The sequence below is a fragment of the Felis catus genome, chromosome F1 (assembly GCF_018350175.1).
Source record: "Felis catus isolate Fca126 chromosome F1, F.catus_Fca126_mat1.0, whole genome shotgun sequence".
NCBI classification, from domain to species: Eukaryota; Metazoa; Chordata; class Mammalia; order Carnivora; family Felidae; genus Felis; species Felis catus.
Window position 1 is genome coordinate 1,242,603 of NC_058384.1, and position 12,879 is coordinate 1,255,481.

Below are 12,879 nucleotides of genomic sequence, written 5' to 3' on the forward strand. Positions count from 1 at the left end.
TCCAGGTTCCGAGCTGTCAGCACAGAGCCCGATGCGGGGCTCAAATTCGTTAATTGCAAGATCTTGACCCGAGCCAAAGTCAGTCGCTCAGCGGACTGAGTCACCCAGGCAGCCCTGTGTTTTTCTAAAGGAATATTTCCTGTCTCCACTGAGGCTATGATGATTTGCGGCACTGAAAAGAAACTGGTAACTAAACATTCTGCTTTCAGTTTTCTTCTAGAAGTCTCTCCAGGTGAGCCACATAAGTATAGGAGGAGGTGGGGTGGGGAGGGGTCCAAAGTGCTCTTCTGTGTTCTGAGGTACAGTAGCGAGTTGAAATAGACCCATTAGATCTTGGGGAAGAGGTCAATATTCTGAGGACATCTACTGAAAGCGGTCTCGGGAGCGCTCAGAGGGAAGGGCTGATTAAGTTCATTTAAACAAATGCCATCTGTTATTGAGCCTGCGTGTGCCCGCCAGGTCCTGCGGGAGCCACCCAGGACTAAATGGCCCTGCCTACTGGGCACATATAGATTTCCCAGGGAGCCTGTCCCTCCATGTTGGAGTGGCTCCGCGCTGGGCTCTGGGCGGTCACCGGGCAGGGGCGCTCACCTGGGGAGCCCTTTGATCCTCTGTCCTAGGAAAAGTTTTACAGCGTTTTGTTCTGAGTTAACCTTAGGCCAGGAAATTAACACTGACGCGGTACAATTAATCAACCACAGATCTTACTCAGAGTTTGCAAATTAACCCACAGATGTCCTTTTTCTGGTCCAGGATCCTGCATTTAACTCTTATGCCCCCTTAGTTTCCTCCAGTCTGCATCTCGAGGAAGTTTTAGTTCGTAGGTTTGGGGGATTCCCTTTCTCAACAGCTTTACAAATGCAGGCCCCCCTTCGGGGACCTCTGCTCCGGAATATAATACCGATACTGATAATAATACTGTTTCTAGTAATTCCTAGTAATGGTGAACGTCTCTTAGGTGCTTCGTGTACGAGACACCGTTCATCGTGTTACATTTCGCATCATGTGAACCTCACAACGAGCCTGTGAGTTGGGTTCCGTTACCGTCCGAATCTTTCAGCAGAGGAAGCGGGCACAGAGAACTTAGGCGACAGAGCAGCTAAGCAGCGGAGCCGGGATTCAAACCCACGCAGGCGGGCTCCAGAAGCCCCGCGGGTCTGGAACCTCTGTGGTCGTACTTCCTCCGGGAGCCGATGGTGGTTCTGTGATTGCAGACTGCGGGGCGCTGCGACACGGCGGACGAGATCCGGGACACAGGTAGTCAAAGCAGGGCTGTTACAGAGTTCTGTCCACAGAGGAGGAAGTCCTGTCCCCGGCTAGAGAAACTTCCCGGAGCAGGTGGCAAGTCAGCTCGTCCAATACTCACAACCCCAAGTGATGTCTGCCGGGAAGTGGGGACCTCCCAGGAGAGAGCTTCCTTGTTCCCCACAGGCTGAGTGCAGACGAGGCTGTGAGGCCAGAAGGGCAGGCCTGAGCAAGGCATGTGAGGGGCCTCGAGTGCCGAGCAAAGGATTGCAGTCTGCTCCCTGCGGGGAGGGGGAGATCTGAGGCAGGGGATTTCGCAAAGATGTAAGTCGGCAGAGTGGAGGATAGATCTGGGCGGGGGGTCCCAGATTACATGCCCAGATGTGAGCTGGAGGTCACGGTCAGAGCAGGCCAGGGAAGGAAAAGCACCTGCAGAGAGGAGGGGGTGGGTCGTCTTTGTTACACAGAAAGCCTGACCCGGAAATACGATAGCTTCTCATGGGCAGGTCTTTGTCGACACGTGGTGTCCTAGTTTGGGCCCCTCAGAAGGGGACCAGAGATGAGGGCTCTGAGGCGCAAAGCCGACCTGAGGAGCAGGAGGCCAGGGTTTAGTGAGGAGACGGGGGAGCAAAGCAGCCTCCTTTGTGAGCGTCCGGAGCTAATCCCTGGCGAAGCTCAGATGATAATGTAAAACAGGCTCCTTAGAAAAGACCGCCGACGGGGGAGGGGTCTGAAGTGCTTGTACGCGGACTCCTGTCTGTGACCGTTGAGGGCAGCTCCAGAGGGGTGTTAATTCCAACCCCTGCCCGGCCCTTGAAGCAGAGAGAGACGTGCCCCCCAGGGGTCAGGGCCCCAGAGCAATGGGTGGGGCCACGGGGCGTCCGCTAACAGGGCTTGGCGGATCCAGGAGAGCGAGCGAAGCAAGACAGATCCTTCAAAATGGCATAAAGTGACATGTTTTCATCAAAGCCACAGAAGTTTCACCTGTCAGCTTTCGATGGTGGAGGACACGTACACAACGCTGACACCAGAAGTGTCACGAGGGTGGGAGGGCCTCGGGGAGGACCTGGGATTTAGCCCAGGGCGAAGGACCGGCGCGTTCCAAGAGGCCCAGTGGCGTCCCTGCGGAAGGGTCTGTTTGGTGGGAGCAGTGCTGTGCGCGTGGAAAGGGATGGCGTCATGCCTGGAACAGAGGTGTCGGGAGGAGGGAGGCAGATGCTCTGATGACGTCCTCAGGGAGTCCCGCAGGGTCCTCTGTCCACAGGGAGCTCCGGGCTGAAGAGTGAAACGATGTGTTCCTGAGCGGTGGGCACACGAGGTAGAGAGGGTAAGTGTGAGGGCCCAGAGTCAGGACCGTCCCCTCCAGCCATGGGGATCAGGGCAGGCTGCCGGGGAGCACTTGCGTTAGATCCCGAGAAGCAATTAGATCCCCACCAATCCCGGTGGGGTTGGGACAGGTGAAGAAAAGAGACTCGGAGCCAGATACAGGGACAGATTTTCTCCCCTGTGCTTGAAGAAGTGTAGACTTTAATTGACAGCCATGGAAGCCTGTTGAACTGGGACCGGCAGTGTCAGAGGACAGGTCGGCCAGGGGACTGCGGGGGGCAGGAGCTGGAAACAGTGAAATTGAGAACAGGACGTATGATCCGGGGAGATGAACCAGCCGGATGGTGCGTGACGCCAGGCGAGCGGCTCACGTCCAAGCTCGTGCCCTTTTGTGGCTCAGAGCGAGGTCCAGGCTTTCCCGTTGAGGCAAATTCGGTGGGGCTGGCCAACCTCGAACATGTCTCACGGGTTAATTAGCTTAGGTTTTCCTGCTCTTCCAAGATTTCGCTCTCGCAGCCGTGGCTGCCTCGCTGCCAGCGGGAAGCCGTAGGCGGATCCAAGACGGCCGGTGGGTGAAGCGCATCGAAATGCATCCGTCCAAAAATTCTACAAGTCTGTTACCAAGTGACAGTGTTTACTGCCGTGCAACAAAAGTTTGTTTCAAATGACCTTGAAGGAAGTTGGACCGCCTCCCGTGTCAGCCACGAGCAGATGGAAATGTGTGCGCAGACGGCAAGAGAAGAATTTATTTTGAAAGCTCTTGAAAAATCATGTCTCCTACCAGTGTCAGAACACGTATCAGTGTAAGAAGACACTCTTCTGGCACAAACAATGAGAATCTCATTTTACTCCCGACAAACAATATTTGTTATGAAACCATATGAATGTGTGCTCTGTTTTCTCCATAAAATGGTGGAGAATTTTTGTTTTAATTTTAAACGTAGCAGTCGAAGAACAAGAAACCGGAGGTTTGCAATTTGAGGTAGCCCTAACTACTCCCATCGTGATTAGAAATGGAAAGAAATGGAGTCTCCTGACGGGGAGAGCCCACAACATCACCGTCGCGAGATCTCTGTGGCCGCATGCATTTTCCCCCAAAGGCGCGGGGATATCTCTGCTTCTACGCGTGCTCCCAGAGCATCACCACCGCCCCTCCCCCCCAACCCAGAGGTGGAGTCTGTTTTCCCTCCGCTTGAAATTGGGCTGGGGGTCGGGGCTGGGTGGAATTTGCACCTGCCTCAATTTTAGACTGTGGTGGGAGAGGGACTCCAAGGTCATGGAAGGTGGGATGACTCCTATCCGGCTCACTCTGTCTCTCAAGACCCTTGCCTTTGGGGCTCAGCCACATGGGGAGGCCACGTGTCGCTGCTGTAGTGTTAGACTCGCTGACAGCCCAGCATTAACCACCAAACACGTACATGCACCCTCAGAGGATTCCAGTCGCCAGCTCCAGACCATCCTCACTGAAGCCGAGTAGAGCAGAGACCAGCTTCCTCCACCCGGCCTTGCCCGACTGCAGAGTGAAATAAATGTTGTTTTAGGACCCTGAGTTTTGGGGTAGTTTCTTAGGCAGCGATAACTGGAAAAGTCCCCTAAAGCTGAAGCCTGGGGCAGAAGAGCGTGCAAACAGGATGGCCGTGACTTCCAGGTGCCCGTTTGGAGCTCTTGACCACGAAGAGGCCGGGCAGCACGTAAGAAACTCAGAAGAATTGCAAGGATTTGTAGCAGTCCGGCCCACGAGGAACCTACGTGTGTCAGCAAGGTCAGGTTCAGTGCTGCAGGGGGATCGCTTTCGCAGAAGCACAGGCGTGAGCCCAGATGAGCACGCGCACAAGCAAGGCTCACAGTGTTACAGACGGGATCGAAGAGCCTGCTGACAAATAGCGATTCGTAAGGAAGCCCGAGCCACGGCTCCTGGACCACGGGGGCAAAACCACCACCGAGCGTCTACCTCCCCTTCCCAGTGAGGACCACTCAGCCCAGCTCTTTCGCCAGTTTGCCCATCGGTACAGAACTTCAGACACATATCACCAAAATAGGTACATATCTTTATTGATAGATTATGTCCGTGTACAGCTGTGCCGGTACAATGCATACATCTAAAAATTATGCAAAATACAAAACATTAATAGAGTTTTCATATTTAAACCCTGTCCTCTCGAACACTGGGTTCTCTTGGGCTCCGCTTTTCAGACCAGTGGTTTGGAGTTTGGATCTTAGGAAAAGCCATGACCAAATCACTGCATTGCTGTGCCGTCTTGAGTCTGTTACTTAACCATTTTAAGGTGCATCTCATTGTGAGAGTTTGGATAGGCAACAGCTGACAAAGGGACCCAGTTGTATAATGGCTATAACACAATAGCCTTTCTTTTTTTTACCTTTTGATCCCCCCCCACCCCCCCAACCCCCGCCCCAACCTTGTCTGCCTCTGGCGACCTCCAGTCTGTTCTCTGTATCTCTGAGCTGGTCTTTTTCTTTCCTTTTTTTTTTTTTTTTTTTTTTTTTTTTTTAGATTCCACTTATAAGAGAGATCATACAGTATGTGTCTTTCTCTAGCTGACCTCTTTCGCTTAGTGTAATGCCCTCAAGGTCCATCTATGATGTTGCAGGTGGTAAGTTTCATTCTGTTTATGGCTGAATAATATTCCATCGCATACATATATACCTCTATTCCTGGATCCATTCATCCGTTGATGGACACAGGTTGTTTCTATCTGCTCTTATAATTGGCACTGCAGTGAACATGTAGTTGCAGATACCTTTTCGAGTTAGTGTTGGTATTTTCTTTGGATAAATACCTGGAAGTTGAATTGCTAGATCATAAGGAAGTCTTATTTTCATTTTTAAAAAATGTTTATTTATTTTTGAGAGAGAGAGAGACAGACAGGCACCGGGAGACACAGAATGCAAAGCAGGCTCCAGTCTCTGAGCTGTCAGCACAGAGCCCGACACAGGGCTCAAACTCATGGACCGTGAGATCATGACCTGAGCCGAATCAGGACGCTTAACCAACTGAGCCATCCTGGCGCCCCTGAGTTTTTAAGGAACCCCCATACTGTTTTCTACAGTGGCTGCAACAATTTACATTCCCACCAACAGTGCATAAGGGTTCCTTTTTCTCCGCATCCTCACCAACATCTGTTGTTGCCTGTGTTAATTTTAGCCATCCTGACAGATGTGAGGTGACATCTTGTTGTGGTTTGATTTGCATTTCCTTGATGATGAGTGATGTTGAGCATCTTGTCACAGATGTATCTGTTGGCCACCTGGATGTCTTCTTTGGAAAAATGCCTATTCCAATCTTCTGATCATTTTTAAAAAGTGGATTGTTTTCTTGCTATTGAGTTGTGTGAGTTCTTTATATATTTTGGATACTAACCCCTCATCATAGATGATTTGCAAATATTTTCTCCCATGCCATAGGTTGTCTTTTCATTTTATTGATGGTTTCCTTTGCTGTGTAGAAGATTTTTAGTATGATGTCGTCTCAATAGTTTATTTTTACTTTTGTTGCTTTTGGTGTTAGATTAAAAAAATCATCACCAAGGAGTTTATCCCCTATGATTTTTTTTCTTACAAGAATTTTATGGTTTCAGGTCTTATGGTCAGATCTTTAATACATTTTTTAAAAAGTTTATCCATTTTTTCAATATGAAATTTATTGTCAAATTGGTTTCCATACAACACTCAGTGCTCATCCCAACAGGTGCCCTCCTCAATGCCCATCACCCACCCTCCCCTCCCTCCCACCCCCCATCAACCCTCAGTTTATTCTCAGTTTTTAACAGTCTCTTATGGTTTGGCTCTCTCCCTCTCTAACTTTTTTTTCCATTTTGAGAGAGAGAGAGAGCAAGCAAGGGAGGGGCAGAGAGAGAGAGAGAGAGAGAGAGAGGGAATCCCAAGCAGGCTCCACACTGTCAGCACAGAGCCCAATGCGGGGCTCAAACCCATGAATGGTGAGATCATGAATTGAGCCAAAATCAAGAGTTGGATGCCTAACTGACTGAGCCATCCAGGTGTCCCTACTCTTTAATCCATTTTGAGTTAATTTTTGTATATAATGTAAGATAATGACCTGGTTTCATTCTTTTGCACATGGCTGTCCAGTTTTCTTAACATCACTTATTGAAGAGACTGTCCTTTCCTCATTCGATATTCTTGGCTCCTTTGTTGTAAATTAATTGACTACAAATTTTTAGGTTTATTTCTGGGCTCTCTATTCTGCCCCATTCATCTACATATCTGCTTCTATGCCAATACCGTATTTTTTCATTACTACAACTTGATAATATGGTTGGAAATCAGGGAGCATGATGCTTCCAGGTTTATTCTTTTTTCTCAAGATCTCTGGCTGCTTGGATTTTTTGTGGTTCCATACAAATTTTAGGATTATTTTTTCTGTTTCTTTGAAAAATACCATTGGGAGGGGCGCCTGGGTGGCTCAGTCGGTTAAGCGGCCAACTTCGGCTCAGGTCATGATCTCGTGGTCCGTGAGTTCAAGCCCCGCATCGGACTCTGCTGACAGCTCAGAGCCTGGAGCCTGTTTCATATTCTGTGTCTCCCTCTCTCAGACCCTCCCCCGTTCATGCTCTGTCTCTGTCTCAAAAATAAATAAATGTTAAAAAAAAAAAAAAGAAAAGAGAAAAAAAAAAAGAAAAATGCCATTGGGGTTTGATAAAGATTGCCCTGAGTCTGTAGATTGCTTTGGGTCGTGTGGACATTTCAACAAGACTGATTCTTCCAACCCATGAGCACAGAATATCTTTTCATTTATTGGTGTCTTTTTCAATTTATTTCATTAATGTCTTGTAGTTTTCAATATAAAGGTCTTTTATATTGGTTAAATTGACTTCTAGGTATTTTATTCTTTTTGATGCAGTTGAAATTGGATTGTTTTCTTAGTTCCTCTTTCTGACGGTTTATTAGCATATACAAATGCAATCGATTTTTGTATGTTGGTTTTGTGTCCTGACACTTTACTCAATTTTTTTATTAGCTCTGACAGGTTTCTGGTGGAGTCTTTAGAGTTTTATAAATAGAGTATAATGTCATCTGTACATAATGACAGTTTCACTTCTTCCTTTCTGGTTTGGATGCCCTTTATTTCTTTTTCTTGCCTAATTGCTGTGGCTAAGACTCCTAATACTATGTTGAATGAAAGTAGGAAGTGTGGTCATCCTTATCTTGTTCCTGCTATTACGGAAAAAGTTTTCAGTTTTTCTATTGAGTATGATACTAGCTGTGAGCTTGGCATAGGTGGTCTTTACTATGTTGAAGTACATTCCCTTCATATCCATGTTGTTGAGTGTTTTTATCATAAATGGATGATGAATTTTGTCAGATGATTCTTCTGCATCTCTTGAGAGGATCATATGATTTTTATCCTTTATTTTGTTAATGTGGCATGTCACATGATTTGTGGATGTTGAACCATCTTTGCATCCCTGGAATAAATCCCATTTGATCATGGCGTGTGATCCTTTTAATGTGTTGTTAGACTCAGGTTGCTAATATTTTGTTGAGGATTTGCACATCTATGTTTATCAGGGATACTGACCTGTAATTTTCTTTTCTTGTGGCATCCTTGTCTGGCTCTGGTATCAGGGTAATGCTGACCTCATAAAATGAGTTTGGAAGAGTTCCCTCCTCTTTTACTTCTTTGAAGAGTTTGAGAAGGATTGGTATTAACTGTTCTTTTAATATTTGGTAGAATTCATCAGTGAAGCCAACTGGTTCCTGGACTTTTGTTTATTGGGAAGTATCTTTTTAAAAAAATTTTTTAATGTTTGTTTTTTAGAGAGAGAGAGACAGAGTGTGAGCAGGGGAGGGGCAGAGAGAGAGGGACACACAGAATCCAAAGCAGGCTCCAGGCTCTGAGCTGTCAGCACAGAGCCTGACAAAGGGCTCAAACTCATGAACCATGAGATCATGACCTGAGCCACAGTTGGATGCTTACCCAAGTCACCGAGGTGCCCCTGTTGGGAAGTTTTTAATTACTGATTCAATCTCCTTACTAGTAATCAGTTTGTTGAGATTTTCTATTTCATCATGATTCAGTCGGATTGGTAGGGCATACATTCCTAGGAATTTATCCATTTCTTCTAGGTTGTCCAATTTGTTGGCGTGTAACTATCCATAGTGTCTCTTATGATCCTTTGTATTTCTGTGGTATGAGTTGTAGCATCTCTTTCATATCTGATTTTTTAAAGTTTACTTATTTATTCTTGGGGGGGGCGGGAGGGACAGAGGGAGAGGGAGAGAGAGAGAATCCCAAGCAGGCTCCATGCTGTCAGTGAAGAGCCCGATGTGGCTCTCTCATGAACCATGAGATCATGACCTGAGCTAAAATCAAGAGTTGGATACTTATCTGACTGAGCCCCTCTGATTTGATTTATTTGAGTCTTCTCTCTTTATTTCTTGGTGCGTCTAGCCAAGGGCTCATCCATTTTGTTTATCCTTTCAAGGAACCAGCTCTTAGTTTCATTGATCTTTTCTATTTTTTCTTTAGTCTCTATTTCATGTATTTCTGCTCTGCTGTTTGTTATTTCCTTCTTTCTACTAACTTTGGGCTTTGTTCTATTCCTCGTTCCTTGAGGTATAATTTAGGTTGTTTGTTTGAGACTTTTCCTGTGTTATTGAGTTAGGCGTTTATTGCCATGAATGTCTCTTTTAGGACTGATTTTGCTGTGTGCCACGAATGTCGGTATGCTGTATTTCCATCTTGGTTTGTCTCAAGACATTTTTTGTTTTCTTTTTCGATGTCTTCTTTGCGCCCTTGGTTATTCAGTCGCATGTTGTTTAACTTCCACATATTTATGAATTTTCCCGTTTTCTTCAGGTAATTAATTTCTCGTTTCATACCATGTGGTCATAGGAGATATCCATGTGCACACTTGGCACAGGGCTGGCACGTTAAAGGTGCCAAATAACCAGCAGCCTTTCTGGGGAGAGAGAGGCAGGAAGGGAAGGGGGGAGGTGAGGGGGTGGGAGGCTTGGATCCTTGGTGTGACCCTGCCACCAGCTGGATGACCTTGGACAAGTCACCGACTCACCCTCTGGGCCTGTTTTCCCACATAGAAAATGAGCAAAGCAGACTCCTCATTTGCGGGGTTGCATATGTTTGCGCACTTTAACTTACGTTACTTTCGGCTTATGTTTTCGGTCCTTATTAGACTGACCTCCTTGAGGACAGAGTCTGTGTCTCTTACCCCTGGCTTTCTACGGAGCCCTTCTGTTCCCTCAGTTCATTCCACTCCTCTCCCAGCTCTCAGGCCCCCAATGCTGTCCAAGGTCATCCACCCCCTGGCACTAGAAAAGCTTCTGGATACCTACATACTCATCCGTCTAAAGGTTAGAAAAGCTCATCCCATCTTGGTTCCGTTTGAGTGAAAAGGTCTGACGGGGAGGGGGACTTTGGTTCTTAGAGATTGCAGGGTCTCTTAGAGCTGAGAGGCCTTCCCAGAGCCCTTACCCCATTGCAGAGTGTCCCCGCAGGCTCATCAGCCTTCCAAGGGAGAAGAGGCTAATTTCTTTTTTTCTGTCTTCCAATTTATCTTTCCATAAAAAAAAATGTTTATGGATATTCTGGAGGCCCAGGGGCCCTGCGTCGTCCTCCTGTGTTCCAGACCGCCCACCGAACTCATACCCTCTCACTGTAGAGCAATCAAGCCACGATCATTGTGGGGACAGATCTGTGTTTCCGGACGGCTCACCTATATGGGCATGTGGACCTTCCACATGGCCCAGAAGCCACAAGCAGAAAAGAGAAATTAACAGAAGGACAGAGCACAAACATTTATATTATTAGCTGGCACGTTATTTCTGGAAGACTTGCTTTCCCCAGGGAAATAGCTTGTCACAAGCTTAATTCGTTGGCACAGAGCAGGACTGAACCGTTTAGAGAGCACACGTTCATATTGATCGCCTTATTTATTTGGGACTCATCGGTGAAGACACAGAGGCCCAGAGAGGCTGTGACTTGCTCAGGGTCAAACAGCTAAGAGGTGGCAGAGACTAGACTGGCACGCAGGTCTTTGGGCTCCCGATCGAGTGCTCTTTCCTGAGCTGAAAGCTACTTTAAAATGCAGAGCTTTTCGGGGCGCCTGGGTGGTTCGGTCGGTTAAGCATCCAGCTTCAGCTCAGAGTCATGATCTTGTGGTCTGTGAGTTCGAGCTCCACATCAGGCTCTGTGCTGACAGCTCAGAGCCTGGAGCCTGATTCTGATTCTGTGTCTCCCTCTCTCTCTCTCTCTGCCCCTCCCCTGCTCATGCTCTCTCTCTCTCTCTCTCTCTCTCAAAAATAGACATTAAATTTTTTTTTAAATGCAAAGCTTTTCAAATCAAACATTAACCTCTTCAAACAAAGAACCGATCAATGATGTAGAAGGATTATTTGGGCTTGTTGGCAGAACTCTTCTCGTAAATTCTCATCATCACTACACTGTTTAGAGAGACTCAATGGCGGGGCTGACGGCGTTTACTGCACATTGGGTCCCCACCTGCCTCCTAATTGCAGTGATGCCGTTGTCACGTTCCAGTCCCTGACTGATGTCCTGCCCTAGCTGCTCCCCGCCCCATACTCCCCGCCTTTATTTCAAGCAGGAAACAGGAAGCACGGCCACGGGTACAGCCACGAGACAGGAATGCAACATTTGCTACTACATCCTTCATTAGACTCCAAAGTTAAAATAATTCATGCAGATGGCAAGGTCATCAGCGCTCTGCCGGTTTATCTTAGAAGTGTTATTTTCCACAATTCAGATGCGGGCTGGATGCCAACTCTAAGAAGGTAGAAAATTCTTACAGCGGAAAACCGGGTGTGTGTGTTGCTGACAAACTCTGAGGACCCACAGTGCGTTGCCTCATATAGAGATTGTTTTTGTTTCCTGGATCATGAATAGGCTCGATGCCAATCTCAAAGGCAAATGTATGTGGAGATGTAAAGAAATGGGCGAGTGGGGAGGGGGGCAATTTAAAACACGACAGGGTCTCTCTCAGCAAAATGAATAATAAAATTTTGGATTTGTCGTCCAACAAAAGTGGTAATGCGGGCAGACGCCGATGGAAGTGTGACCGTGGTGTTAATGACCATGGATTGAATGAAACATTGCACTGTTCTCTTGTTGTGTGAAGTTGGGGGTGAGGGAAGGAAATGCATTTACGGACAGAGCATCCCACGGAAATGAAGGCAGTTCTGCCGTTTTGTGATCTTGCCGCGGAGTTCGTTTGTCCTGACGCAGAGTTTTATTCTCTTTCATTCTATTTTCTCTCTCACTCTTCCTTCCTCTCCCTTCCTGTTCTTTCTTTCCATCTATCCGGCCCTGGTTAAACACCTTGATCTATTCCTTGATGCTGAAAAATTAATAGGTTAGGAAGAAGGCATTTCGTACTACCGTCCACGTTCACAGCTGATACACGGGCCACCGCAGCGGTGTTCACGGTAATCGTAGACAGGAAGCTACCAGCCAGGAGCATGGGTCAGACGTAGCGTCCCCACCCAGCAGAACGGAGATGACCTATAACTTCCTGCTACAATGTGGGTGAACATCACCTACACAACGTTCAGCCAGAGGAGCTGGACAAGAGAGAATATGCCATATGAACCAATTTACAGACATAGAGCGTAAAACCAGGCAAAACCCAACCCGTCCTGTTAAAAGCAAAGGCTGGGCTCATCTTTACAGCTTTTAGTGACAAGGCAGGGAAGAGACCCCTTGGGTTCCTGTAATCTTGCTTCTGGATTTGGGTGTTGGATCCACAGGTAGAATCTGTTCGGTTTGTGAAAAACCTTTGAGCTTAGCGATCCTTTTTTGCACGTAGCTTTTATTTTATTGTTTATTTTAAAGAGAGCATGGGCAGGGGAGAGGGGCAGAGAGAGAGAGATTGAGAATCCCAAGCAGGCTCCATGCTCAACACAGAGCTTATGTGAGGCTCGATCCCATGACTCTGAGATCATGACCTGAGCTGAAATCAAGAGTTGGACACAACCAACGGAGCTACTCGGGCGCCCCATGAATGTATATTTTAATAAAAGATCCCCAGACTTCACTCAATAATAGTTTTGTGGGTTTTTTAATGTTTACTTTTTGAAAGAGAGTGTGAGCGGGGGAGGGGCAGATAGGGAGACACAGAATCCGAAGCAGGCTCCAGGTTCCGAGCCATCAGCACAGAGCCCGACGCGGGGCTCAAACTCACCAACCGTGAGATCATGACCTGAGCCAAAGTCGCATGCTCAACTGACTCAGCCACTCAGGTGCCCCAGGAATAGTTTTTACAAAGGGACTTAACAAAGTATCATGTGCACGCATCC

At 47.3% G+C, this 12,879-nt stretch overlaps 1 long non-coding RNA gene across 1 annotated transcript; it reads left to right on the forward strand.

The window, feature by feature from the left end:
- LOC123382818 lies at positions 1-12,617 on the forward strand. The gene is made up of 3 exons (XR_006591836.1): positions 1-4,610; positions 5,084-5,183; positions 11,331-12,617. It is a non-coding gene; the product is annotated as an uncharacterized LOC123382818 (long non-coding RNA).
- The last annotated feature ends 262 nt before the right edge of the window (positions 12,618-12,879 follow it).